We start from the raw sequence: 27415 nt of genomic DNA on the forward strand, positions 1-27415 counted from the left end.
TGATACGGGTGTATCTTCTCTTTGGGAGCTTAGCGATCCTCATGGGAGCTTGAGGATAGATGATTCTCATGGTATCTTGAGAATAGAGTAGAGGAGTCGTGGACGAGGCCATTGGAAGCAACGAAGTCGAAAGGATTCATCAAAACTGCAGAAATTACAGTTGGGCTCTGTCCGGTCGACCGGCGTGGTCACGGCGGTCGACCGCATCGTGCACGGACCCCAACTGTGTCTCGGGACTGAGATCGGTCGACCGATGGTGGCACTGCGGTCGACCGGAGAACCCTGTAATCGATTTTCCAGATTTCGTCGTTCTGACCGGTCGACCGACTTGGGCACTGCGGTCGACCGCGTCGCGGATCCGGGCCTGGGTCTGTTTCCTGCTCCAGTTGGGATTTCTGTTTAGTATAAATAGAAACACGACTTTTCTAGGGTTTAGAACTCAGTTTGTAATCAGAAAAGAGATCAGGGAGGTTGTTCTTTGATCTAGAGAGATTGTGAGAGAGAGATTTGTAAAATCCAATTGATTCTCATAATCTAGAGAAGGTATTTTCCTTCGCCCTAATTCAACTCTTGTGTTCTTCTGTCGTTCTTCTTCTTTACCCACTCTTGATAATTCCGCGATCAAGAGTGCTCGCACGGCAACTCGTATCAAGTTGGTATCAGAGCACCTAGATCCTGTGAAGGGGGAACCTGTGTATGGTCCTTACTCGCTCACAATACAAGAAGCTTGGCGAGATCCTTATTTCTTTGGAGGGAGTCCAGAAATTAAGGAAGGAGAAGATGACTGAAGCAGATAATTCAGCGAGACTTGATGCCATGGAGAGACAGATTGAGACGATCGGGACGACTCTTACCCAACTCGTGGGTCTAATCAACGGAGGTGACAAAAAGGAGGAATCTTCTTCGAAGGGCAAGAAGAAACTCGTCGAATCCGACGAGGAACACGAGGAATCTGATTCAGAGGGGGAGACTGAGATTGTCAAGACTGCTGGACATCAAAGGGGTAAGAACAATTACCAAAATCTGAAGATTGACTTCAAGGTTGAGATTCCTGTTTATGATGGGAGTATCAACGTGGAGAAGCTTGATGATTGGATCGAACGTATGGAGATGTACTTCACTCTCTACGGATATTCGTCCAAGGAGAAGATAGTGTTCGCGACATTGAAGCTTTCCGGGCACGCTTTGACGTGGTGGAAATCCTATTGCAAACAGGAGAGGAAAGCGGCGTCGTGGAACAAGTTCAAGGAACTACTTCGTAAACAGTTCTATCCAGTAGGGTTCCTTGAGGAGCGTTGGTACAAGTGGTATGGCTTGCGCCAAAAGTTTAATCAGACCGTTCAGGAGTATACGACGGAGTTCCAGCAGCAGGCGATGGTTCTAAACATCGCAACAGACGAGTATCCCATCTTCATGAAGTACATGGCGGGTCTGAATGATTACATCCGGAAGGAGATGAAGCTGTTTTCAGTGGAGACAATCGCAGAGGCGAGCGTGAAGGCCATTGCCATTGAGGGCAGGCAGAAGAAGGGCAATGAGACAAAGGGGGATTCCAAACCATCGGGGAGCAAGACGGGTGGCTCTCAGTCTAAGGATGAGAAGAAGAAGGTTGACTCGGGGAAAGCAGGATTGACATGCAATCACTGCAAGCAGACAGGGCATGTGGCTGATCGTTGCTGGGATAAGTATCCTCATCTGAAGCCAAAAGGATTGAAGAAGAAGGAGGAGAAGAAGGCGTACGTGATAGCACAGGGTCCGAAGGAGGTTCCCGGGATGACCGAACCCAATAGCAGTCTCAACCTTATGGCGGGGAAGCAGGCTACCAAGGAAGATGACGACCCGAGGGAGCAGCTCTTTGTTCTGAAATTGCAGGTCAAGACCAGCTTAGTGGATGCTATTGTAGATCCAGGGAGTCAGAAAAATCTGATATCTGAGGCATTAGTACAGAAGCTGGGATTGAAGACGGTGAAGCATCCAAAGCCCTATCCATTAGGGTGGATTCAGAAGGAGGCGGGATTGAGTGTAGTGAACCAGTGTTCATTCAGATTTGCACTCCACGAGTCGTATATTGACGAGGTCACATGCGACGTGGTTCCGTTAGATGTTTGCCAAGTTATTTTGGGCAATCCTTATTTGTGGGATAGATACGCAGTATATGATCGGCGAGCCCAAAAGTATACGTTCACCAAGGATGGCGAGCAATTCGTTTTTCGTTCGGCGTCTCTTCCACAGGAGACGAGCTTGGTGACGGTGACTCAGGCTAAGAGGTTGGTGAATGCGGGCAGGAAGTTCGTTTTATTGTTCATTCGGCCGTATGAAGAGCAGCTGAGTAGGATGTGCTTGTCTACCTTGAGCAAGCGCCAGGAGGGAGATCTTGACAGGTTGAAGGTCAAGTATGCGGACTTGTTTTCGGAGATCACGGGACTACCACCACGTCGAGGTGTAGAGCATGAGATTATGTTGACAGGGGAGAGTTCCTTACCTAACATAGGCCTATACCGCACATCAGTACTAGAGTCCGAGGAGATCAAGAAGCAAGTTCAGGAGCTCTTGGAGACAGGAGTGATTGTGCCAAGTTGTTCGCCTTGCGGGTCACCAGTGTTGTTGGTGCCCAAAAAGGATGGAGGTTGGCGCATGTGCGTAGATTATCGGGCACTCAACAAGATCACAATCAAGAATCGCTACCCATTACCGCGGATCGATGATCTTATGGACCAGTTGGAGGGAGCGAGGTTTTTCACGAAGCTGGATTTGAAGTCTGGTTACCATCAGGTGAGGATTCGGGAGGAAGACACTTGGAAGACTGCGTTCAAGACCAAGCAAGGCCTGTTCGAGTGGTTGGTGATGCCGTTTGGATTGTGCAATGCTCCGGCTACCTTTATGAGGCTTATGAATGATTTGTTGCGACCTTTTATAGAGGATTTTGTGATAGTTTACCTTGATGATATCTTGGTGTACAGCAGGACCTGGGAGGAGCATCTTGTTCATGTTGAGAAGGTATTTGAAGTGTTGCAGGACGGACAGCTGAAGCTCAACGGGAAAAAGTGCGAGTTCGGGAAGGACGAGTTGGTGTATCTCGGCTTCATCGTAGGGAAGGGCCAGCGGAGGATAGATCCAGGCAAGGTGGAGGTGATCACAAAGTGGCCGACGCCGAAGACAGTGACTGAGGTGAGGAGCTTCATGGGAGCTTGCCAGTATTTGCGCAAGTTCATTCGACATTTTTCGACTTATGCGGCACCGTTACATGGCCTCACAAAGGCTAAAGTTCAGTTTGAGTGGGGAAGGACGCATGAGGAGGCTTTTCAGTTGCTAAAAAGAAAGATCTCGGAGGCACCGGTGTTGGCATTGCCGAATTTGCAGCGGACTTTCGAGGTAGAGACCGACGCGTCTAATTATGCGATGGGCGCGGTGTTGATTCAGGATGGGAAACCGGTGGAATACTATTCTGAGAAGTTTTCGGGTGCTGTTGCGAACTACCCAACCTACGACAAGGAGTTCTATGCACTATATCAAGCAATTAAGCATTGGAGGGTGTACTTGTTAGGGAAGGAGGTGGTCGTGCATTCGGATCATAAGCCGTTGGAGTTCTTGCATGCCCAGACAAAGCTACAGCAGGCACGGCACATGAAGTGGATGTCTTATTTGATGGCTTTCAACATCATTATTAGGTACAAGAAGGGGGCGACGAACAAGTTGGCCGATATGTTATCTCGCCCACCGATAAGGTCTTTGTTGGTGGCGACGCGTATTCAGCCCTTGGTTCCTTTTGAGTATGTTCAGTTGTATGCATCCAGTAGAGACTTCGGTAGTGTATTTGAGCAGGCGAAGGCTGGTCAAAGGGGGGAGTATGCACTTGGAGATGGTGGCTTATTGTATCGTGGGACATCACTATGCATTCCGGAGGATGGTGATAGGTTGCAGTGGATTCGGGAAGCACATACCTCGCGTGTGCAAGGGCATTTTGGCATTCAGAAAACGCTTCTCAATCTACGGCGACATGTGTTTTGGCCACGGATGCTTGATGATGTGACCAAGTATGTTGGGGGGTGTAAATTATGCTGTATTTCGAAGCCTTCTAACAGGAAGAGGGGATTGTACCTACCATTACCGGTTCCTTCTAGGCCGTGGGAGAGCATTTCTATGGGGTGATATTGATTCCTTGTAAGAAGACCGTGACGGGAGCGGGTGCAGCACAATTGTTCTTTGAGCATGTGTGGAAGCACTTTGGGTTGCCGAATTCGATTATTTCGGATCGGGATAGCCGTTTTCTCGGACATTTTTAGGATTCTTTATGGAGTTTGATGGACACTAAATTGAAGAAGAGCACGGTCTTTCATCCACAAACAGACGGACAAACGGAGGTAGTCAACCGGACTATGGTGCACATGTTGCGTGGGTATAATTCCAGGCATCCTAAGACTTGGGATGAGAGTTTACCATATTTGTAGTTTGCTCTCAATCGGGCGATTCATGGATCTTCCGGAAAGTCACCATTTGAGACTTGTTATGGGTTTCTACCGTCGAGCCCGTTCGATCTTGTGTTTTCAAGTGAAGCCACAGTGGACGGCAAGGAAGGGAGTGAAAGACAACGTGCTCAGTGATTTCTCGAGAAGATTGCAAACATTCATGTCACGGTTGAAGCTCAATTGAAGAAATCACAAGCTAAGTACAAGGCGAAGCATGACCAGCATCGGGTTCCTTGTAACTTTAGTAAAGGCGATATGGTATGGCTAAAATTGAGTAAGGAGAGGCTCAAAGGAGAAGGGAAGAAGTTGAAGCCTATTCGTTATGGTCCGTTTCAGATTCTCGATCAGATTGGCGACAACGCTTTTCGTTTAGATTTGCCACCTTACTTAGGCATGTATTCGGTGATCAATGCCGAGTACTTGAAGTTGTTTGAGCCTCCGTTATTGGATAATGAAGGTGATGAAAAGTTGATCTTACCGCATGTTGAGGACTTGTGGTTTGATAGAGAGGAGCCACTGAAGGAAGATTGCATTTTGGAACGGAAGATGACCACGACGAGACGGGGGACGAAGGAGTCGTTTCTTATTGGACGTCAAGGTCAGGTCCCTAGCAAGGCTAAGTGGTTCAACAGAGAAGGAGGGGCTCGCGAGTTCCCTCAGCTGAAGTTCTAACTTGAATGGGACTTCAAGTTCCTAAAGGGGGGACCCATGATACGGGTGTATCTTCTCTTCGGGAGCTTAGCGATCCTCATGGGAGCTTGAGGATAGATGATTCTCATGGTATCTTGAGAATAGAGTAGAGGAGTCGTGGAAGAGGCCATTGGAAGCAACGAAGTCGAAGGATTCGTCAAAACTGCAGGAATTACAGTTGGGCTCTGGCCGGTCGACCGGCTTGGTCGCGGCGGTCGACCGCTTAGTGCACAGACCCAGACTATGTCTCGGGACTGAGAGCGGTCGACCGAAGGTGGCGCTGCGGTCGACCGGAAAACCCTGTAATCGATTTCCCAGATTTCGACGTTCTGACCGGTCGACCGCCTTGGGCACTGCGGTCGACCGCGTAGCGGTTCCGGGCCTGGGTCTGTTTCCTGCTCCAGTTGGGATTTCTGTTTAGTATAAATAGAAACACGACTTGTCTAGGGTTTAGAACTCAGTTTGTAATCATAAAAGAGATCAGGGAGGTTGTTCTTTGATCTAGAGAGATTGTGAGAGAGAGATTTGTAAAAATCCAATTGATTCTCATAATCTAGAGAAGGTATTTTCCTTCGCCCTAATTCAACTCTTGTGTTCTTCTGTCGTTTTCTTCTTTACCCACTCTTGATAATTCCGCGATCAAGAGTGCTCGCACAGCAACTCGTATCAGAACAACAAGAGGGAGAGTGTGAGTCTGATTCAAATACATCTGACTTAATGATTGAGGAGTTTTCTGATGATGAACTAGAGTTAGATCTGCTGGTCAATCATGTTTCTAGTGCTAGCTGGCAACGAGAACCTTTAGAGATAGAACCCCGAGTCCATCTTCGCCCATCTGTGGAGGAACCCCCTAAGTTAGAGCTCAAACCTCTACCTGAAAATCTAGACTATGCCTACTTAGGGGAGAACGAGTCTTTCTCAGTTATCATTTCTTCTAATTTGACTACCGGACAAAAGGAAGCTCTCTTAGATATTTTAAGAGAGAATAGGGAAGCCATTGGATGGACCATGGCTGATATCAAAGGGATTAGTCAAACCATTGTTTAACACCGAATCCATTTGATAGATGACGCCAAACCTACTAGAGATCCTCAACGTAGGTTAAACCCAGTAATGAAAGAAGCTGTTAGGAAGGACATTCTGAAATGTCTTGATCATGGGATCATTTATCCCATTTCTGATAGTTCATGGGTGAGTCCAGTCCAAGTTGTTCCAAAGAAATCTGGGATCACCGTGATCCAAAATGAGGCTAATGAGATGATTCCCACTCGGATCCAAACTGGATGGCGAGTTTGCATTGACTACCGAAAACTCAACTTAGCCACTCGGAAAGATCACTTCCCTCTTCCTTTCATTGACCAAATGTTAGAGCGTCTAGCAGGACACGAGTTCTATTGTTTCCTGGATGGATATTCAGGTTACAATCAAATCCCTATTGCTTCAGAAGATCAGGAGAAAACCACCTTCACTTGCCCGTATGGAACATTCGCATACCGACGCATGCCTTTTGGCCTATGCAACGTACCGATCACATTCCAATGTTGCATGATCAGTATTTTTTCCTACATGGTAGAGCGATTTCTTGAAATTTTCATGGACGACTTTTCCATCTTTGGTGACACATTTTCCTAATGTTTGCATCATCTTAAACTGGTCCTAGAACGGTGTAGGGAGAAAAATCTGACTCTCAATTGGGAGAAATGTCATTTCATGGTCAAACAATGTATTGTCTTAGGACATGTAGTTTCCAATAGGGGAATCGAAGTTGACAAAGCTAAGGTAGATCTCATTTCCAATCTCCCTCCTTCCAAAACAGTCAAAGATGTCAGATCATTTCTTGGTCATGCTGGTTTTTACCGATGTTTCATCACGGATTTCAGCAAAATTGCTAGACCATTGACCAATCTCTTAGCCAATGATACATTATTTATCTTCTCTCCCGACTGCCTCAAAGCTTTTGAATATCTAAAAAAGGAGCTAACCACAGCTCCTATCATTCATGCACTAGACTAGACTTTACCCTTTGAACTGATGTGTGATGCATCTGATTCTGCGATTGGAGCTATTTTAGGATAACGGTTTGATGGAAAACTGCATGTGATCTACTATGTCAGTAGGACTCTGAATGATGCCTAATAAAATTACTCCGTCACAGAAAAAGTGTTTTTAGCTGTAGTCTTTGCCTTAGAAAAATTTAGGTCCTACCTCATCGGTTCCTTAATCAAAGTTTTCACAGATCATGTCGCACTAAAGTATCTTTTGACCAAAACGGATGCTAAAGCACGGCTCATTAGATGGATTCTCCTTCTTCAAGAGTTTGACATTCAAATTCTTGACAAAAGGGGAACAGAGAACCTCGTAGCAGATCACCTCTCTCGACTCCCAAATACACCAACATCAATCGTCCCAATCAATGAACATTTTCCAGATGAACAACTTCTAGAAATCCAATCTGTTCCATGGTTTACCGACATTGTGAACTACATAGTCATGAACCAGATCCCTTCTCATTGGTCCAAACAGGATAGATCCCGTTTTCTCTCCCAAGTAAAATACTTTTACTGGGATGATCCATATCTGTTCAAATACTGTCCTGATCAGATCTTTAGGAGGTGTGTTCCCACTGAAGAAACTAGGAGTGTTATATCCTTTTGTCATGAGCAAGCATGTGGGGGCCACTTTGACCTAAGAAAAACAGTTGAAAAAATGCTCCAATCTGGGCTATACTAGCCCACTCTTTTTAAGGATTCATATGAGTTTTGCAAAGCCTGTAACCGCTGTCAGCTTTTAGGGAAGGTCACTAGGAGAAATATGGCGCCTTTACAACCCATCTTATCTGTTGAATTTTTTGATCTGTGGGGTATCGATTTCATGGGATCATTTCCAAATTCCTTTGGAAATGGTTACATTCTAGTAGCCGTTGAATACATATCAAAATGGGTTGAGGCGGTAGCTTGCAAAACTAATGACAACAAGGTCGTTGTCAAGTTTTTGAAAGAGAACATTTTTACACGGTTTGGAGTACCCCGAGCGATCATCAGTGATAACGATACATATTTTTATAACCGTTCTTTTGAAGCTTTGATGAGGAAATATTCAATCACACATAAATTGTCAACTCCTTATTATCCCCAAACCAGTGAACAAGTAGAGGTCACAAACAGGCAGATCAAACAAATCTTAGAAAAAACAGTTAATCATAACCGAAAAGATTGGTCTGTAAAATTATGTGATGCTCTTTGGGCATATAGAATATCTTTCAAGGCCAATTTGGGGATGTCACCATACAGACTAGTGTTTGGGAAAGCTTGTCACCTACCAGTGGAGTTGGAGCATCGAGCAATGTGGGCGATAAAAACAGTTGAATTTTGACTCAGACTCAGTAGGAAATAACAGACTACTCCAAATAAATGCGTTGGAAGAAATTCGAAATGATGCATACATAAACTCAAAAATTTACATAGAGAAAACCAAGATTTTTCATGACAAATCAATTTTACGATAAAATTTCTCTCCAGGACAGAAAGTTTTATTGTACAATTCAAAATTACATCTTTTTTCTGGGAAATTAAGATCACGATGGACAGGTCCATTTATTGTAAAACAAGTTTTCTCACATGGGGCTGTCGAGACAGAAAATCCTAAAAATGGTGACATTTTCAAAATTAATGGTCAATGTCTAAAACCATTTTTAGAATTTTCTACGATCGAAGAGGAAGAGGTGTTGGTTATTCATGAACCTCATTATTTGTAAAAAAATAATAATAAATATAAATAAAAAAATTAACAATAAAAAAAATGAAAACAAAAAAATTCTCTTATTTGATTTCTTCATCCTCATACTAACAGTAATTGCAGATCCGTATCATCATTGTCGACCGAACAAATGTAAGTTCTTCAATTGTTATCTGCTTTACTTTATGCATCAGCGAATTTGCATTGATGACAATGCAAAATTTAGGTGTGGGGGTGGGAAGTACATATTTTCCTCTTTATTTTTATCATTTTGTTGCATTTTTAACATAGTTTTTGTTAAAATAATTATAGTTCACCTTTTATGATAACTCCAAATAAAATTCTTAAGAAATGATTTTTCAACTAGTATACTTTACTTAAGTCTTACCTTAGATTTTTAATTAAAAATAATGAATTTTTTGCATGCTTAACTTAGAGTTGAAAATATTTTTTTTAAGATATCTTGATTTACACAATTTTTTTTAGACTATATATACATATATATATATATATTAAAAAAAACTAACCTTATAAAAGAAGAGTGCGAAAAATGGGCACCAAAAAGAAAAAAAACTCTTAAATTCAAGGTGATTCTATCTTATAAAGCCCAAGTTGACTGAGTAATTAAGTCCAAGGAGTATTTCTATACTTAATGACCTAAGCCCAATTAGGTTGGGATTCATTGGCTCAAAACTCGTTAAATGGTCACTTAGAAAGCCCGTTAAAATAGAAAACAATCACCAAGAATTAGAGAAAAAAATGTATATATATCCCTAACCTTTTATATATATATATTGTTGTTTTGTATATATGGTCTTGAAAAATAATTTTTGATCAAGAAACTTAAAAGTTATTTTAAACAAAGAGTTAGCATGTTCTTTTCAAAACTTTTAAATTAAATCTCTAAGATTTGACTTGGTTCTGTATTGCTATAATAAAAATGATTTTCTAAGAAATTTACATTGGAGTTATATATAAAAATATTTTCTTGATTATTAACTAGCTTCTATTAGAATGTCTAAATATATCAAAGAAAATTAGTTATTTACTGACTTATTTAACTGGGTATATTCACTGCAAACCCTCACGAGACTACAACTCGTCCACTAGGGTAACCTAGGGGTTTAAAGGCTTGTTGTATGCGCTAAATACAACCGTGATTCCTACGAAAGTGAGTTAGGATTTTCTTTTTCTTTCTTTGCTAGAGGACTAAAAAAAGTTTAGGTGTGGGGGTATTTGATAATCACATTTTATTACAATTTTATACCCTCATTATCTATTTTATATGAATAAATTTACTACTAATAATTGTTTTTATCTTTAATTATAGGTTAATGAAGAATAAATCTCAAAACTCTCATCTCTCAACAAAAAGCCCTTGATTTATTGAAGAAATGAAGCCCATGAAAGCAAACAATTTCTTTCAATATTCAATGAAGTGTTGAAGCCCAAATGAAGAAAAAAATACCAAAGCCCAAAAGAAGCCCATTGGAAAATCAATTTCCAAATTATCCAAAAGCCCAGAATCAAGCCGAGTAGCCTGTAGAAGCCGGAGAAAATCAAAAATCCAATATGAAAAGAAATCATATTCAAAATGGTTGGTCACAAAGAAACGACGATATCTCCTAATTCGAAAGGCGGAATTTAACATATAATATATGAAAATTGCCTATCTCGAGATAGGCAATTTTCAATGTTGGTATCAATGTCGGCATCGATGTGGGCATCGATGCTGGTATCGATACCAGCATCGATGCCTGCATCGATGATAGTTTACTGTAGCGCGAGTCAATGACTGATTTTGCTTGTCTTGGGACTCAAGTTTGATCCAATGGCTCTCATTCACTTTGGTTTTGGATAAGATTTGAATCCAATGGCTCTCATTCACTGATGTTTACTATAAATAGGGGTAGAGAGTGAGGGGTTAAGGGTGTGAAAATTTTGTAAACTCCTTTTGGAGAGGAGGGCTACTCTTAATTGAGAAGGCCTTCCAAAAATTGTAACTTTTGTTGCAATTAATAATAATAATTTTTCTCCACTTTAAATTTGTTTTTTCTCCTCTTTGTTGAATGATAAGGATGGAGATGAAGAGCAATTTGAAGGTTTGCATTTCTTTTATTTTTTCCCTTTTATTTCTTTTTAGTAATTTCTTTATTATTGCTTATTAGTTAGATTTACATTCATGCTTGTAGTGAAGATGTATTTTCTTATCTTTTTATTTCTTTTTGCACTTTAATTTGTAGAGTAGATTTATTTTCTTGCATTTAATTTTTGTAATTTATTTTGTACTTTAGATTTTAATTCTTTGTAGTTAGATTTATTTCTTGTTCATAGTTTAGGTTTTTCTTTTCTTTTTATTTTTGTAATTAGTTATTTTTCTTCTTACTTTTATTTCTTAAGATGTAAAATTAATTCTTGTAGTAATCTTAGAATTATATGAAACTAGTCTAATTTACCTTATATTGTATGAATTATTCTCTTACACTTAAAATGATCATGTTTAGGATAATCAATTAGAGAACTAATTGGTAAAAGAAGAATTAGATAATCTATGCTTATCTTAAATGGTTTGATAGGTTATACTTATGAATTCTAGGACTACTATCTTGTTGTTATTCTTATCATGATTTTTATTTTGCCTTAGATGATAATTTGATAGGTTATACTTTCCTTAAATGGTTTGATAGTCTATGCTTAATAAATCTAAGTTGAAATATGATAAAAAGAGAATAGTTTATATTTTGTAATTGAGATTAGCTAGTGGATGAAATTCTAGATTTCTCATTTCTTAATTGAATCCTCCATCTTGACTTTCTTGAATTTTCTTTTCATTCTTGATTTTGTTTCTTGATTTTATTCATTCTTCTTTCTTTCCTTGTGATTTCATTTATTCTTTGATTCTTTTTTCTCTCCTCTAAAATTCAATTTATTGTCTCTTGCATATATTCACAACAATCACTCATCACAATCACACTTATTCTTTAATCCTATTTTTGTCAAGCACAAAACATAAGAACCAATTCTAATAATCTCTTAAAATCACATTCCTCGTGGGATCGATAACTTTTTATACTATAACTTGATCAATTGTGCACTTATAATTTTGGTACATAATTATGCCGCATTAACTAATAGACACCATATTCGCAGATTGTCTTCTTTTCTTAAAGTTTTAAATAATGTAGGATCAATGATTCCATCATCAATCATTTCTTAAATTTTATATTAACAGACAAAACATTCTTCCAAAGTATGTCCTGGCATGTGATGATATTTGCAATATCGTCCGTTATCGTGCTTCTTAGCATTTTCACTTACCTAACGAGGTTCAGGTAATTGTACAAGCTTCATCTCACTCAATCCCTTAAAGAAATTCTCAACTACTTCTTTAGGAAAAATATACTCCCTTTTAAGTCTATCTTTTAGACTTCTTAGCTTCCTAACACCATTAAACTTTGAATTCCTTGCCTAGACATTAGCCTAAAATGGTTGTATTTTTGTATATTGTGTTGCCATAGATGAATCCATCACATGCTTACCCTTATCACAGGTGCAATCTTTTTTCCTTTGTTTATCTCATGTTCAAAGAATTTATGGTTCCCTCTATCCGAGTGATGATTTAACTGATTGAGATAATTTTCTATATCAGTTGATTTAGATACAAACTCTTCAAAAGTCATAGGCCACACTCCTTGAAGGTGAACTTCCATTTCTAGTAGAATATTGTTCATGCACATCCTTACAACCTCTCGTTCTGTGATGGGCTGAGGATAATGGAGACTCAAGTTTCTCCATCTGTTACTGAAATAAGATGCATTCTCATTATGTACTTGTTTAGTCCGAGTTAATTCAGTGACACCCACAGTCCTTTATTATAGAAGCATTGTAATAAGGCTTCTTGCATCTGCTCCTAATTTCTTATTGATCCAGGTAGGAGCTTGCTATATCAAGTGAATATAGATTTGGAAAGTGTTTGAACAAACTATCTTAATAGGAGAGCCCCATTGTAAGCGTTACCTTGGCATGCTGCTAGAAAATGAGCGATGTGCTCATGTGCCCATCAAATTTGGTGAATTGATGTTGTCGATAATTTGTAGTGAAGGGAATTATGTCAATCTCAGCATGATAAGACTTTGTATATCCTTGTCTCATTACATACTAATTTTGCATTAATTTTGTCCTCACCCCTTCAGTGATGAGTCTTTATACTATATCATGTGAAACTACAGTTGCGTGTTGCTGAACATCTGAAGCATTATTTGAAGCAGAAGGATTTGCTAAGATTTGTGCCCTAAGTTAAGAAATTTCTTCTACTTTCTGTTGTAGATCTCTTTGATTGTACCAATTTATCATCAAGTAACATTTCATTACTTGTTAAAAATAGTTCTGCGCCTAATAGATTTGGTTCATATTCTTTTTCTATACTACAAGTGGTATCATTAGAGTGAGTATAAGAATAAGAAGAAGCAGATGATTCATTATCATTATTTTCAACTTTAAGAGATATAGACCGTGACATAGACTAACTTCTTACCATAGGTCCATAATTCGGTATAATAGTACACCTCCTTTTAAAACACATATCTTCATAACTAGCCACACTAACAGACATGACATTCATGACATGACTAGGAGGAGGATTACTTAAATTAGGCATTGTTGTGATTTCACGTAAGTGCTCAAGTAACCAACAAACCCTATCTTTAGAAGTGACATCTTGGACTGCCTTATCTTGTAAGAGTAATCGATATTCCTAGCTGTCAATCGTCGTGTTACTACATGATGTCTTACTAGGGTCAATGCTGCTTCATAATGATGAGTTGGTTGTTGATAATACCGATGTTGATGATGGGTGCTTTCATAATGTTCATAAAGAGGAGTGTCTTGCCTTTCATTTCTTTGAGGCATGACATGCTGCATATGATGTTTGAAGAAGTGTCATTCTCTAGTCTCATAATGAGCTAGCTCCACAGAATGATACCGAGGAGACTGTTTTTGTTCCCAATGATCTTCATTTGACTTAAGCACATGGCTTCGAGAGTATAGGGTTGAAACATATTTAGATTCATAACTTACATGTTTGCCCGAACAGAATTGATAGTACCAAGAACGTAGAGTATCATTTTGATGAGCTCTCACTCTAGGTCTCCCTAGGTGGACATAAGAGGGGCTTGTGGAATATTGCTCCGACGTCTCCCTTAAGGGGTTATTAACTTGGACTTGTTGCACTAGGGCAGACACTACCCTACTCGGGGTTCTTAAAAATTTTTCCTTCTTGATAGGGCCTTTTGGTTATTGAGGGTTGGATAGTTAAAGAGGAGGGAACTCCCTATCATAAGAATTTGATCCAAAAGCATCCATGTCTCGAGAGCATCCAATGTGAGGGAAATGCATTTGAGCAACATAGTACCTTATTTCAACCGAAGAGGAATCTATGCCTTCTTCCATCACTCCTTTACCCTTTCCAACATGAAAAGTGGATGGTTTCTCCTTGTTGTTAAGAGTATCTTTAGGACCCTCACAGATGACAATACTAGGGTCACTTCTCATGTTTGCATTAAGCTTCTGAACATTAGCAATAGGAACTTAGACTGAGGGTGATTTCCTCATGCATTTTTTATAGTCTTAGCCGCCATAGGTGTAAAGACATCATCATTTTTAATATGCATTAGGTGAATAGAATGTTTAGGTTGTGGCACTGGGTGTGTTGCTAATTAAGGAATGTTCTCTGATGTAGCCATCTCCATAGGAACCAGCACCCATAATGCACCAATTTGCACGGACACGAACTTTTGAGTTGTGCCATTAATATTTGAGTTGTTCATATAATTTTCTATTTCACATGTGAACAATAAATGCAGAGACAATGTTTTAATGCTTTGTGCACAATTTTTTTAGTGCTTTATGCACAAGATGTCATATAATATTTGCTTTCTAAAAGATAAGCGAAAAATCATGATCCTATACCTGTATTGAGGGGATCATTTTTAGGTGACCTTGTGATGATATGCATCTTTGATGTTTAGCTGAAAATGAAGTTATGAAAGCTTTCGAAGAAGTACATGCTAGTGTACGTGGAGCTCATTAATCAGAATGAAGGCTTCACAATCAACTCAAACATTTGGGATATTATTGGCCTACAATGACTCAAGATGCAATATAATTTGCTAAGAAATGTCATATTTGTCAAATTCATGTAGATTTTATACATCAACCCCAGGAACCACTCCATACAACTAATGTATCTTGGCCTTTTGATGCGTCAGGAATGGACATCATAGGCCCTATTCATCCTCCATCATCTAAGGGACATAGCTACATCTTGGCTCCAACTGACTATTTTTCTAAATGGGCAGAAGCTATCTCTCTAAAGAATGTACGAGGCATAGATGTGGTAAATTTTGTTCGTACTCACTTAATTTATCGATTTTGTTTGCCCGCTAAGATCATATCTCATAATAGAAGACTTTGTGCAAAATTTTATAATAAACATCACTTTTTATCAGCCTATAATGCAGCGGCTAATGGCAAAACTGAGGCATTCAATAAGACATTATGTAAATTATTGAAGAAAGTGGTCTCTCATAATAAACGAGAATAACACGAATGGCTTTAGGAGAGTTTATAGGCATATCGTACGACTATTCGAACACCTACAAGGTCAATGCCTTGTACATTGGTATTCGGAGGTGAGGTTGTACTGAAACTTGAGGTGTAAATTCCATCTTATAGAGTTTCAATCTATGAAGGGATTTCATAGGATGAGGCATTAAAAGCTCAGCTAGAAGAATTGGATGGCTTAGAGGATAAATTCTTAAAAGCAAAATAATTTTTAAAGATGTGTCAAACTCATATTTCATGAGCTTTTGACAAAAACGTTCATCATAGATCCTTTAAGGTTGGTGATTTAGTATTGGTTGTAGTTCCTCCTATGATTATTACAACGAGAACAAAGAGTATGTTTGAACCAAAATGGGAAGGCCCTTTCATAATGCAAGAGGTTTACTCTAACAGGCTTATAAAATAATTGCACCTGATGGGAATTACTCCTCTGCCCCAATAAATACAAAATTTTTGAAATGATATTATATCTAAAAGACACACCAAACTTTTATGAGCATAAACTGTAAGATACTCTAACTTTTAATAGTATAAACTGAAAAAAACTCCAAGCTTTTATGAGTATGACTAAGAGAAACTTTAAATTCTAAGAGGATAAAATATGAGTAAACTTATAAGGTAGGCGAGGTCTATACAAAGTAAGAAAATATGACATTTTCTTTCTGCACTCGAAAAAAATTATTTTTTGACCATCCCTTGGTATTTAGGTCATCACTTTCTACAAAGAGCTACAATTCAAATAAAGTTACTTTTACATAGAAGTAGACTCAATTTCTAATTTGTCAATTTAAACAAAAAGTCATTTGAGTTTTTCTAGACAAAATTATAGGAAGAACAAATGTGGACCTATGTGTAGTCTAGCTAAAAATACAAATTGGTGTCAGTGCACTCACCTCATTTCTAAAAGAGAAATCTTTAATATTCTCCAAACTTTAAGAGGATAAACTATGAGTAAATATGATGCCATATAGGCTTTTCCATCAAAGTTCAGTGAAAACAAAATTCTCTTATGTACTCAGTAATGACTTCCTCTTTATGGAGAGGTGAATGTAACAAATGCAAGTACGAAATCTTGCAACATTGTTTATACTCAATATCTATTTGCTATGAAATAAAATGTCTAATTTCCAATATAAATAAATAAGGTCTATTTGAAAAAATAATGATTTATTATAGGAGACCTTTGTTTGTTAGGAGAGTTTTAAAGGTAGTCGAACATGCTTCATATTCGGCTTTGAGATGTTGTATGTTAGCAGATCTTTGTTGTGTTGCTTGTGCCTGATGAAGCAGTTGTATAAATTTTTCTTGTTTATCCAAAGCCTTTTTCAAATATGATTCTGTTATGTCAATTGTTTTTAATTCTATTTTTGCCAACTCAATATTCTTATCAAAATTCTGAATCTTCTTTCTCCACTTTAGAATCTTTTGATTCAGATCATCTTTGCATGATTGGTTTTGATTAAGAGCCACCTTATGAGCAGGCAAAGACTTCTCTATATAAGAGAGAACTTTCCAATGATTTTGAAAATTCTAGAGAAGATACCATATTGATACTTTCAGGCTTGGAGATCAACACTTGTTGGAGTGCATAATACTTTATGGCAACTACAATAATTTTCTCAAATAATTTCCTAAACTTGCCACTCGAGTTACTAAGGGCTCTGCACAAAGCAATTTTATTTTCTATTAATTTGATAAAACCCTCAAAGTCTTGCTCGAAAAGGACCCAAGGCTTTTGTTTATTAAATTCTTTAACAAAAATGAGTAGTAGTTCTACAACTGAGCTCACAGAAGGATCAATTGGTCCTTTATCAGTTGTATCATCACTAGCATTAACAATCATCAAATGTACATGAATAGAGCAGACTTGATGTTGTAATTCTAAAATCTTGTCTCTGTTCTTAATGTGATAAATTCTATGCATTGGGAGCCTCATCAGATTATTTTTTAATCAGCTATCATCAAAAGTACATGAATAGAACATACTTGATGTTGTAATTCTGAAAACTCATATCTGTTCTTGATGTGATAAATTTTGTGCTTTGGGAGATGCTCAACTCTAGGGGATGGATATATAACACATAGACTTGTTCTTTGAATTCCTCTAAAAAACTTGAGTATCTTGCTCAACTGAATTAGTACTTCCACTCGCCGCATTGTTCATCTGGGGAACAATCATAATTTGGTTATGTTAAATTGGAGTGTTTTGTTTTGATATATCCTCATGGGTTAAAAGTCTATTATTTGTTTTAAATTGAGTCTCATCTTCATTAGAAGAGTTGCAAGAAGTATAAGGCTCTCTATAATCTTAAAAGTATCAAGGCTCTTAGCAGAGGACACATTTTTATCAGGTATTAAAAAACAAAAAAAGGACATGCACAGATATATGAGAAAGAAGAAACAGACAAAAAGAGCAAAAAAAAAACAAAAAAAACAAAAAAGACAAAAAACAAACAAACAAAAGGATGGAGAAAGGGCTAGCAGGCACACAGAAAACAAAAAAAGATTGGAGAGAGGGCACTAGCAGGCATAGGCTGCTCCAAAAAAAAAGGGGACCAAGAGAAGAGCACAAGAAGTCACAAGATTGGAAAAAAAAAACCGAGAGAGCAAGAACGTCATGTAGAATGAAAAGAAAAAGAAAAAAAGAAGGTAAAAAAAAGAGAGATGTTTACCTATGGATTTCTTCAAGCGATCTTACACTGCACCAAGTAAAAGGGGTGTATATATGTAGCTACGTAAAGCCTAACTGTGTTAGGATTAGATTTTCTTTTTAAATTCTATTTTGATTCTATCTTAAAATTTATTGATATCCCTTTTAAATTGGAATCTATCTCCTACTAATTTAGTAATTTGAATTAAACAAGGACTCATCATATTTGAATTAAGTGAACTAAAGCCTTACAATTTTTTTAAAAGCAAACTAGCATAAAAATATCTCTACAATAACACATGTAGCTAAAGAAAAAAATAGAGCTCATATGTATCCTTAAAAAAGAGGCTAAGAGATAATTTCTGCTAAAATATACGGTTGATGAATGCCTTCCTAACAATTTTTTTAAAAAAATCCGATATATAGTATGGGTTAAAAATAATAATACCTTGGACTCATGCACTCGGTTAGAAATAAAACACCGAGCATGTAAGCCCAAGAGGGCAATTTGTAGATGCACAAAATTTTTTATATCTCAACAAGCCACATGCTTAATTAATTAAAGGGTTACCTTTTGATAAGCTTTAAAAGTGAATTTAGCATGAGGATACCTACAACTCATAAACAAGTTAACTTGAAGGCATGCTCTCTATAGTTATTAATTCAGAGAGACACGTCTTCCCCTTATAGCTATCAAATTTGATGAGCTCAACAAGTTATCAATGAAACCTATTATGAGGATGATAGTATCTCATATAAATCAAAACCAATGCGAGGGATAGTACCTCATATAAATCAAAACCAATGTGAGGATGATAGGACCTCATGTAAATCTGAGAGTGCAAGCACCATCTATTAATCCAACACAAAGACACATGCCTCATCCCTTCATATGGATTAAATTCTCAAACTTGAAGATGCATGTCAATTTCAATACATTGGTGGTATCATGTGATCATAACCTTTGGCAATAAAATCTAACTTAGGGAAACTCACTCTCATACAAACCTAATTTCAGCTTGAAGGTATATAGGCTCCTCATAACACTTACTTTAAGAAACACAAAAGATAAGAGGATAAATACATGAGAAGTGAAAATCAAAAAAAATATTCGTTATGATAAATACATGCATCAATTTTGATAAGGAAGTTTCGATAAGGAAGTTATCATAACTCCCCTACCAATCATTTTTCAACACCTGACAACAACTTCCCTTGGCCTTTCCTATAAACAGGCATTCCTATCATTAAACAAAGAGGGAGAACAACAAGAAGATAGTGAAATAGATAGAGTAAAGACTTAGATAAATTGGAAAGAAAGAGAGACTTGGAGTTTAAGAAAAAGCAATGACAAGGTCCTCTGCATTTTTATTTTGAAAGGGAGGAGTGATCTAGAATATAGTCTGGAGATCCGAGATCCCATCTCCTTTCCCTTAATTTTTATAATATATTAGAAAGATAATAAAATTAATATCTCTCTGCATTTGAATTTTAATGTTTGTTTAATTCTTTGCTTTCTACTAACTGGGGGTTTCTTTTAATAAAAGTAATTAACAGGAAAAATAAATGTATAGAAGCATGCACCTCATAGTTTTTTATAAACAAAGTGATACTAATATGTATCTAAGGAGTTAATATTTAAAGATTGCTCCACTCTTCTTGAGATTAGTGATACAGCTTCATCAAGAAGAGATTAGCCTACCCAAGTATTGCAGCAAAAGGAAAAACATACTTGAAAATGGATGCATAATTGGCAATGGAGAGCGTTGAAAACATCCAAAAGGCACAAATAGCTTATAAGATAGCAACAATCATAACCACTGGAACTATGCAACCTCCTAATATTATTGAGTAGAACGATTTCACTGATGTCTACTTACGGGTTAATAGTGAGGACAAGATTGATTTGAAGAACAAGTTTGATCGCATTTGTGTGTCCTTTTCTTCCTCTGTCTCTTGAGATTACTTGACCTTATCTTAATAACTTCATCGATCTTGCTAAGATATGATAATAATTGATGTTGCAGCAAAAGAACGATGACTAAAAATGATACTTTTTCCACGACGAGGAGTTCTTGGAGAAGTATACAAACATATGTTCATTCAGTGCACCATCCCTCAACGATTGTCAAGACATTTATGTGGCGAAGATACTAGAGCTTGGGAAAACAAGCAACAATTGAAGCCTTGGAGTGTTCCCCTCTTGCGGTGTTGACATGCTTAGTGCCAATTTCCAGGTTGCCAAACTCCTGGACCTGCGCCCTAACATAAGCTGCTACATGGTTTGGAGTTGCTATGCCAGTTGCACTGTACTTCACTATGCAAAGGACCTTGCTAAAAACAATTGAAGCCACCAGGCGCTCGTCGTGTGTGTGGAGGTCACCATAATAAGCATCTGCACTCCCAAAGAGACACATATCGACAATGGCAAAGGAAGCTTGTTGTTTGGGGATGGGGCGATAGCGTTTGTTAATGGTTAGGATAAAACAGTCAATCGGATCCGGGATAGGATCGGTTATGATCTGGAACTAGATCGGTTGCTCCTGGGTCCTCGTCGCGATGAGGTAGAGGAGATTAATGAAGGGGACGCTTCTTTCTCCAACTTTATGCCTGGTTCTTGAATGGGGGGCAGAAGTCCATGCTGCACAGACAAGAAGAACCTGTGAGAGGTGGAGACTGGTTCCCTCGTGGTTCCTCCGATGGTCAAGTTAGTGTAACTCGAGTGGGAAAGGAGAATGTCAGGAACCAGTATGGTTCTTTAGGTGGCAATATTCCGTTACAGAGGTTTTGTGTTTGTTCCTCTTTGTAGATGAAGAACTGTGTGTTCTTTTCTTTCTTAGAGAGAGAGAGAGAGAGAGAAAGAGAGAGAGAGAGAGAGAGAGAGAGAGAGAGAGAGAGAGAGAGAGGAGAGAGAGAGAGAGAGAGAGAGAGAGAGAGAGAGAGAGAGAGCCAGCCTTAGAGATAGAGAGCCGCTCCCCTCATCTAGATTGAGCTCCACTCTTTTTGAGGTTTGGAGTCTACCTGCATATATCTCCGTCATGGGGATAAATGTGTCACTTCTCGCCAAGCATAGGGAGGCAGGGGTGAAGTGCGAGCTAAGAGCCGAGTCATCCCTTGCTTTATAGGTGTCGGCTGGCGACGGGAAGGGAAGTCACTTTGGCATGGGAGAGGGTGTCTCTGAATTTTCCTAGAAGTGATTGAGAGCATGATAGAAGACACGCTGGCAGACTCGCTTTACAGATGTCAGCTGGTGACTGGAGGGGAAGTCACTTCGGTACGGGAGAGGGTGTATCCACATTTTCTGGGAAGTGATTGAGGGCGTAACAGAAGGCACGTGGGCAGCTGACAAGTCATGGAGACCATCATACTAGAATCTGGATAAGGTTTGTTCTAGGTGGACTAGGATGGTAACATATACTCTGGAGGAGAGGCTTGAGGCGGAGGTTATTCCTCAACTTAGTCGACAGCAGGGAATGTCCATCAAGTCGTCTTCATAAGTTGCCAAATAAGTGGTCGAGTGCTCTTGGTGGGTTGTCTTTGACAATAGGGCCGCCTGACCCCACCTTTCGTGTAAGCCTAAAAGAATATCGACTTAATGAGTCGATGGGGTAGAGGCCTTTGTTGGGCTTGGGCCACTAAGTTGGTTGAGGCCGGTTTGCCAGGGCTACGGTTGTATCATTTTGTAAATACCTGTATATTAGGTGAGTAAATACCATAACAGTTAGCCCTTTTCGCTTAGATTCGACTTTTAGTCGGGTCCGAGTGAAATAAGATATGCTCTTATTAATACAAGCCTGCTTGGGATGAGAAACTGAGATGTCTTTGTCTTATTGACATGGCTGATTTCATAGGGCATCCTTCTTTATCCATCATAGCTCCACTTTTCTTGGCTGACGTCACCAATGATCTGAACTGTCATTTGAAGAAACAAAGCGTCATGGATATAATGAAAGGTGTTCTGCTTTTGAGTATTAGGACGTGGGGTATTAAATGAGGGTGACGCTTCATGCTTCGAGTGAACCGTTTCAGATTCCGAAGTGGCTCTGACCTGTTTGTTTTGAAAATCACCTGCCCGTATTGGGGCATTAAATGATGGTGGCGATAGTGTCTTCACCTGCCCGGATTGGCCGGAGGTAAATGAGGATGTTTTGAGGCCAGTCACCCTTAGCAATTCAGAGATGATGGACCTGGAAAAGGTTCATTCTTATGCCGGGCCATAGGAGAGTGATGCTCTATTTGATGATGTGTCTCTCTAAGCGGTGAGCATATCCATGATCTTTTCCTCCATTGGCTTCTAGGCAAGGGTAAGCCCTATTCCTCTGTTGGCAAAAAATCGCAAGAGGAACGTAGGGACTGAGGGGTCGAGTTCTACTGCCAGGCTTCATAAGAAGCTGAGGGACGTCCTTAGCACTGAGGAGGTGGCTGTCTTAATACCTCAAGCAGTCAAAATTGCCTCTAAATTAAGGAGGAGGACAAGGGTCAAGAGGCGGCACCTAATCAGACCAGTTGTGGGGCCTAAGTTAGCCAAAATAGGTCCACTGGTTACTCATCTTAACAACTTAGAAAATGTGGGGCTGGTAAATGAGTCTTCTCCTATCGAGAAGACACCGGCCTTAGCGGTCGAAGAGGATGCTGTCAGCCCTAGTTCTATGCCTGAGTCACCTCACCGCTCTGGCAAAGAGCTGATTGGGGTGGACGAAGGAATCGAGGGGAGAGCTAAAACTCTGTCAGATCAGATGGAGAATGGTGCTGGCGAGAGGATTTTGGAGGATATGCCAAGTGTTGGCATACATCAGGCCTTCCAAGACTGTTTGGCTTGGGGGACTTTGTTGGAGCAAGCTCGATTTAGTAGACTTGAGCATTCCCTATAGTGGCACACAGAGCTAGCAAAGGAGGAGTCAGCAATGGAGGAGGTAGAAAAGAGGGTCACTACCTTGTAGTCCGAGTTGGCTCATAAAGAATGTGCTTGGCATCGGAGTTTGGATGAGAAGGAAGAGCTCCTGAAGAGCTTTCGAATTTAGTTCTTCAAGCAGGTAGGAACCATTGAGGATATTCAAAGGGAGATAGTTCATCTACAGGCGAAGATGAAGTCCGAGAAGCGTCACAAGGCGATGGCTGAGGAGGAAGCTCAATCAAGTCACCTATCTCTCAAGAAGTCGAGGAAAGACTTCGAGGAGCGGTAGTCATAGCTTCAGGTGTCCGTGGCCATTGTCAAGGAACTAGAGGACAAACTCGTTCATCTGGATTCGGAACATCATAAAAAGAAGGTGGTCGACGGCTAGTGTCATAGCCTCTTGGGAAGGGTTGAAGTGGCTTGGCATGTAAAGCCGGAGTCGACTACTTTGCTTCTCTATTGCCTCATAGCTCTCATCCTTCTCCAAACCGCTTCTATCCTTCTCGCATCTCCTGCTATCTTAATCTATTAAAAGATGTCGAGAGGCAGGCTGGATTTATCAGCGAGGGATGATGAGGTTGTGCTTGTTGCTGGGGCTGCTGGGGAATCTTCTACAGCTGCTACCGTCAGGAGACCGCCAAGTCCAACTCTTGGATCTGGTCGAGAGCTCCGAAGACCTGCATGTATCTTTTTTTGTTGTAGAGAAATTTGTAATGAAGTCTCATCCTTCTCCAAACCGCTTCTATCCTTCTCGCATCTCCTGCTATCTTAATCTATTAAAAGATGTCGAGAGGCAGGCTGGATTTATCAGCGAGGGATGATGAGGTTGTGCTTGTTGCTGGGGCTGCTGGGGAATCTTCTACAGCTGCTACCGTCAGGAGACCGCCAAGTCCAACTCTTGGATCTGGTCGAGAGCTCCGAAGACCTGCATGTATCTTTTTTTGTTGTAGAGAAATTTGTAATGAAGTTTCCTCTTATTGAATGAAAGTCAACTTTTATTTCCATTCTTGAGTTTGCCTTTATTGTTTATATTTTCTGAACTTTGTAACTTTGTTTTCATTAAGAACTAAAATGTTTGCTAAAGTGAGTTAGTTGCAAGGTGTCGACCCATGCTGGGGACTTATGAAAACTAGTTAACTTGATGCCTTATTTTGGCTGAGCGTTTATTTGACCAGAACTTGACATATGACTGCTTAAGTTTTTAGGTCAATTAAGTATTAACCGAACACTTAATATTCATACCTTAGGCTTATGCAAAATAACATAAATACATTTTTAGCAGAATGACAACCCTGAGGTTAGGTGCCTAGGTCTTACGTAAGGGCCTAGGTCTTCGATATCCCCGTATGGTCGAGTGACAATTATTAGAGTCGGCCATAGGGTTGGTGCCCTGGGTTTATTCCTGAGAAGGTACCAAGGGCTTGTTGACATGCCAACCCTAAGGTTGGGTCACGCATGACTTATTTGGATGCTTGGGGTTTTACATAGCCAAGATGGTCGAGTAGTACTGGAGGATTCGACTATATGTTGTGTCTTGGTTTTACCCTTAAGAGGTATTAAGGGCTTAAAATTCGACTGAGGAGTCGAATGCCTAGAACTCTCAAGAGTTGACTAGGTCATCGGCAACATTGAGGCTAAATGAAAACCCTAAGGTTAGATGTTTAGGTCTTATGTAGGTGCCTAAGTCTTTAGAATCTCCTTATGGTCGAGTGGCGACTATGGGAATCGACCATAGGGTTGTACCTTGGGTTTATTCTGAAGCGGTACCAAGGACTTGTTGACATGCAAACCCTAAGGTTAGGTCGCCCATGACTTATTTGGATGCTTGGGTTTTTAAATAGCCATGATCGTTGAGTAGCATTGGAGGATTCGACTATATGTTGTGGCTTGGGTTTACCCTGAAGAGGTACCAAAGGTTTAAAATTCGACTTAGGAGTCGAATGCCTAGAACTCTCAAGAGTTTACTAGGTCTTCGACCCTAGTGAAGGCTTGATCCCTGCGAGATAAGAGTTAATTCATATTTGATAATATTTCATTAGTACTAAAATTTACATGATTATGGAAAGTATTCGTTGCAGACATCTGATACTTAAGTGTGTTGAACCACTTGTGATCTTGTCTTGTGTCTATTTCAAAGGCAGTTTTGTAGTGGATAAGGCTGCTAGTATAGAACCTCTTTAGTTGGGTTTTACTTTTACCATAGCAGACGAACCATTGATAAATGAAGATGAGTCACAACTCTATTTTCCATCTCATCAGCCAAGGTTCCTTTGAGTTCGAATCTTTAGTAAGGCCTTAAAGGCAGAAGGTTAGCATGCCGACTTTTAGCAAAAGAAACTACCCAGATGCCATGAATTATGTTGAATGATGTTTTCCTGGTCGAGTTTGTGGGGATTGGGGGCATGACCAAAATCTACATGGTAACTTTTGTGATGAAAATTCTCTTGGGGAGAGAATCCACCAGCCGGTATTGTACTCCCTGGGAATGACAAATCGTAGTGGTTTTCTTGAAGGAGCTTTGGGAGTATTGGGGGCTAGACCATGCTATGAATGGAGAAATATCCTTTATAGGGATCATGCAGGTTACATGCTTCGACCACCAAAGCTTAGGCAACTTTAGTAGTGTAGAGGTCAGTTGAAGGGCCAAGGTCGTTATTCCTGAGAAGACAATCAATTAATAAGCCCTAAGCTTTTCTCATAATCTCATCCCTGGTATATGGGAGTTCCCTTCAAAGAATCCTCATGGTCGGAAATGGCTATCACAGACTTAATCACTACTCCTATGCTAATATGAGCTATTGTCAGTTGGAGCTTGAGTGATGTTTGGCTTGATCGGAACATGTGTTCTGGAAAGAGTTATTCTGTGATGGCAATTAGAAACCGGGTGTTGAAGGTCACTCTACCATCTAGCAGATTGTGTACTTGGCTAGTTTTCCCATGGTTCCTTCGATGGTCAAGTTAGTGAAACTCTAGTGGTGAATGGAAAGGTCAGGAAATAGTATGGTTCTTTAGGTAGCAATGTGCCGTTATAGAGGGTTTGTATGTGTTCCTCTGTGTAGATGAAGAACTATGTGTTCTTTTTCTTTCTTAGATAGAGAGAGAGAGAGAGAGAGAGAGAGAGAGAGAGAGAGAGAGAGAGAGACGCCAGCCTTAGAGAGAGAGCCCCTCCCCTCCTCTAGTTTGAGCTCTCCCCTTTTTGAGCTTCGGAGTCTACCTGTGTATATCTCCGTCATATAGATAAATAGGTCACTTATCGCCAAGCATAGGGAGGCGGTGGTGAAGTGCAGGCTAAGAGCCGAGTTATCCCTCGCTTTATAGGTGTCGGGTGGCGACTAGAGGGGAAGTCACTTTGGCACAGGAAAGGGTGTCTTTGTGTTTTCTGGGAAGTAATTGACAGCGTAGCAGAAGGCACATTGGCAGGCTGAGTCATCCCTCATTTTGTAGGTATCGGCCGGCGACTAGAGGGGAAGTCACTTCGACCCTGGAGAGGGTGTCTCTGTATTTTTTGGGAAGTGATTGAGGGCATGACAGAAGGCACGTGGGAAACTAACAAGTCATGGAGACCATCATGCAACATTGATTGTTGGTTCGAACCCGATAAAAAGCATTGAGAAGCCGACATTTGAGATTGTGTCTGTCAAATAAAGAATAATTCTTGATATTTAAAATGTGATCTACCTCAATCTCGGGGAGGACGACCTAGATTCCATCCGACCAAGGATAGCAGTGGTCTTATAGTGAATAATATCGAGTTTTGTTTGGCTGACGCTTTCAAGCCAGTGGTATTACCCTCTGATTGGAACTCTATATTCTGGGTTTCACATTCTGGGAGTTGGGTGTTATTGGACGAAGTGGAGGTGAAGCTCAAGCTTCATCCTAGAAAATTTCAAGCAACAAGGCGTGTCTTGTTGGAGTATGGGAACATGGTGAGCGCTTGTGCCCACTATATACTAGACGAGATGAGAAAGACATCCAAGGAGAAGGGGCTAGCAACTAGAGGGATATGAATGGGGTGTGCTGCTAGTCTTTAGACCTGGCATGACTGTTGAGACCGTTGTGCTTCATAGTGTGCCGATGTAGAGGACAAAATTTGGACTCAATTTAGAACTAAATAGAGATTTGACATGAAGTAGCTTCATTGTCCAGTTATATGTTTTTTACTAGCTGAAAATGTATGTATATGTGTACTATATATCTCTCAGAGTCTTGTGTATATAGCTGTTTATAGCTATATACATAGGGTCCAGCTCTATCCTTTGGTGTGTGCGGTGTGGAGAAATCTATGAATAGCGTTTCATTAGAAGAAAAACACTTATATAACAAGCCATGTTTATCTCCAAAATTATCCAATGATTTATG

The sequence above is a fragment of the Asparagus officinalis genome, chromosome 9, assembly GCF_001876935.1.
Source record: "Asparagus officinalis chromosome 9, Aspof.V1, whole genome shotgun sequence".
Lineage (NCBI taxonomy): Eukaryota > Viridiplantae > Streptophyta > Magnoliopsida > Asparagales > Asparagaceae > Asparagus > Asparagus officinalis.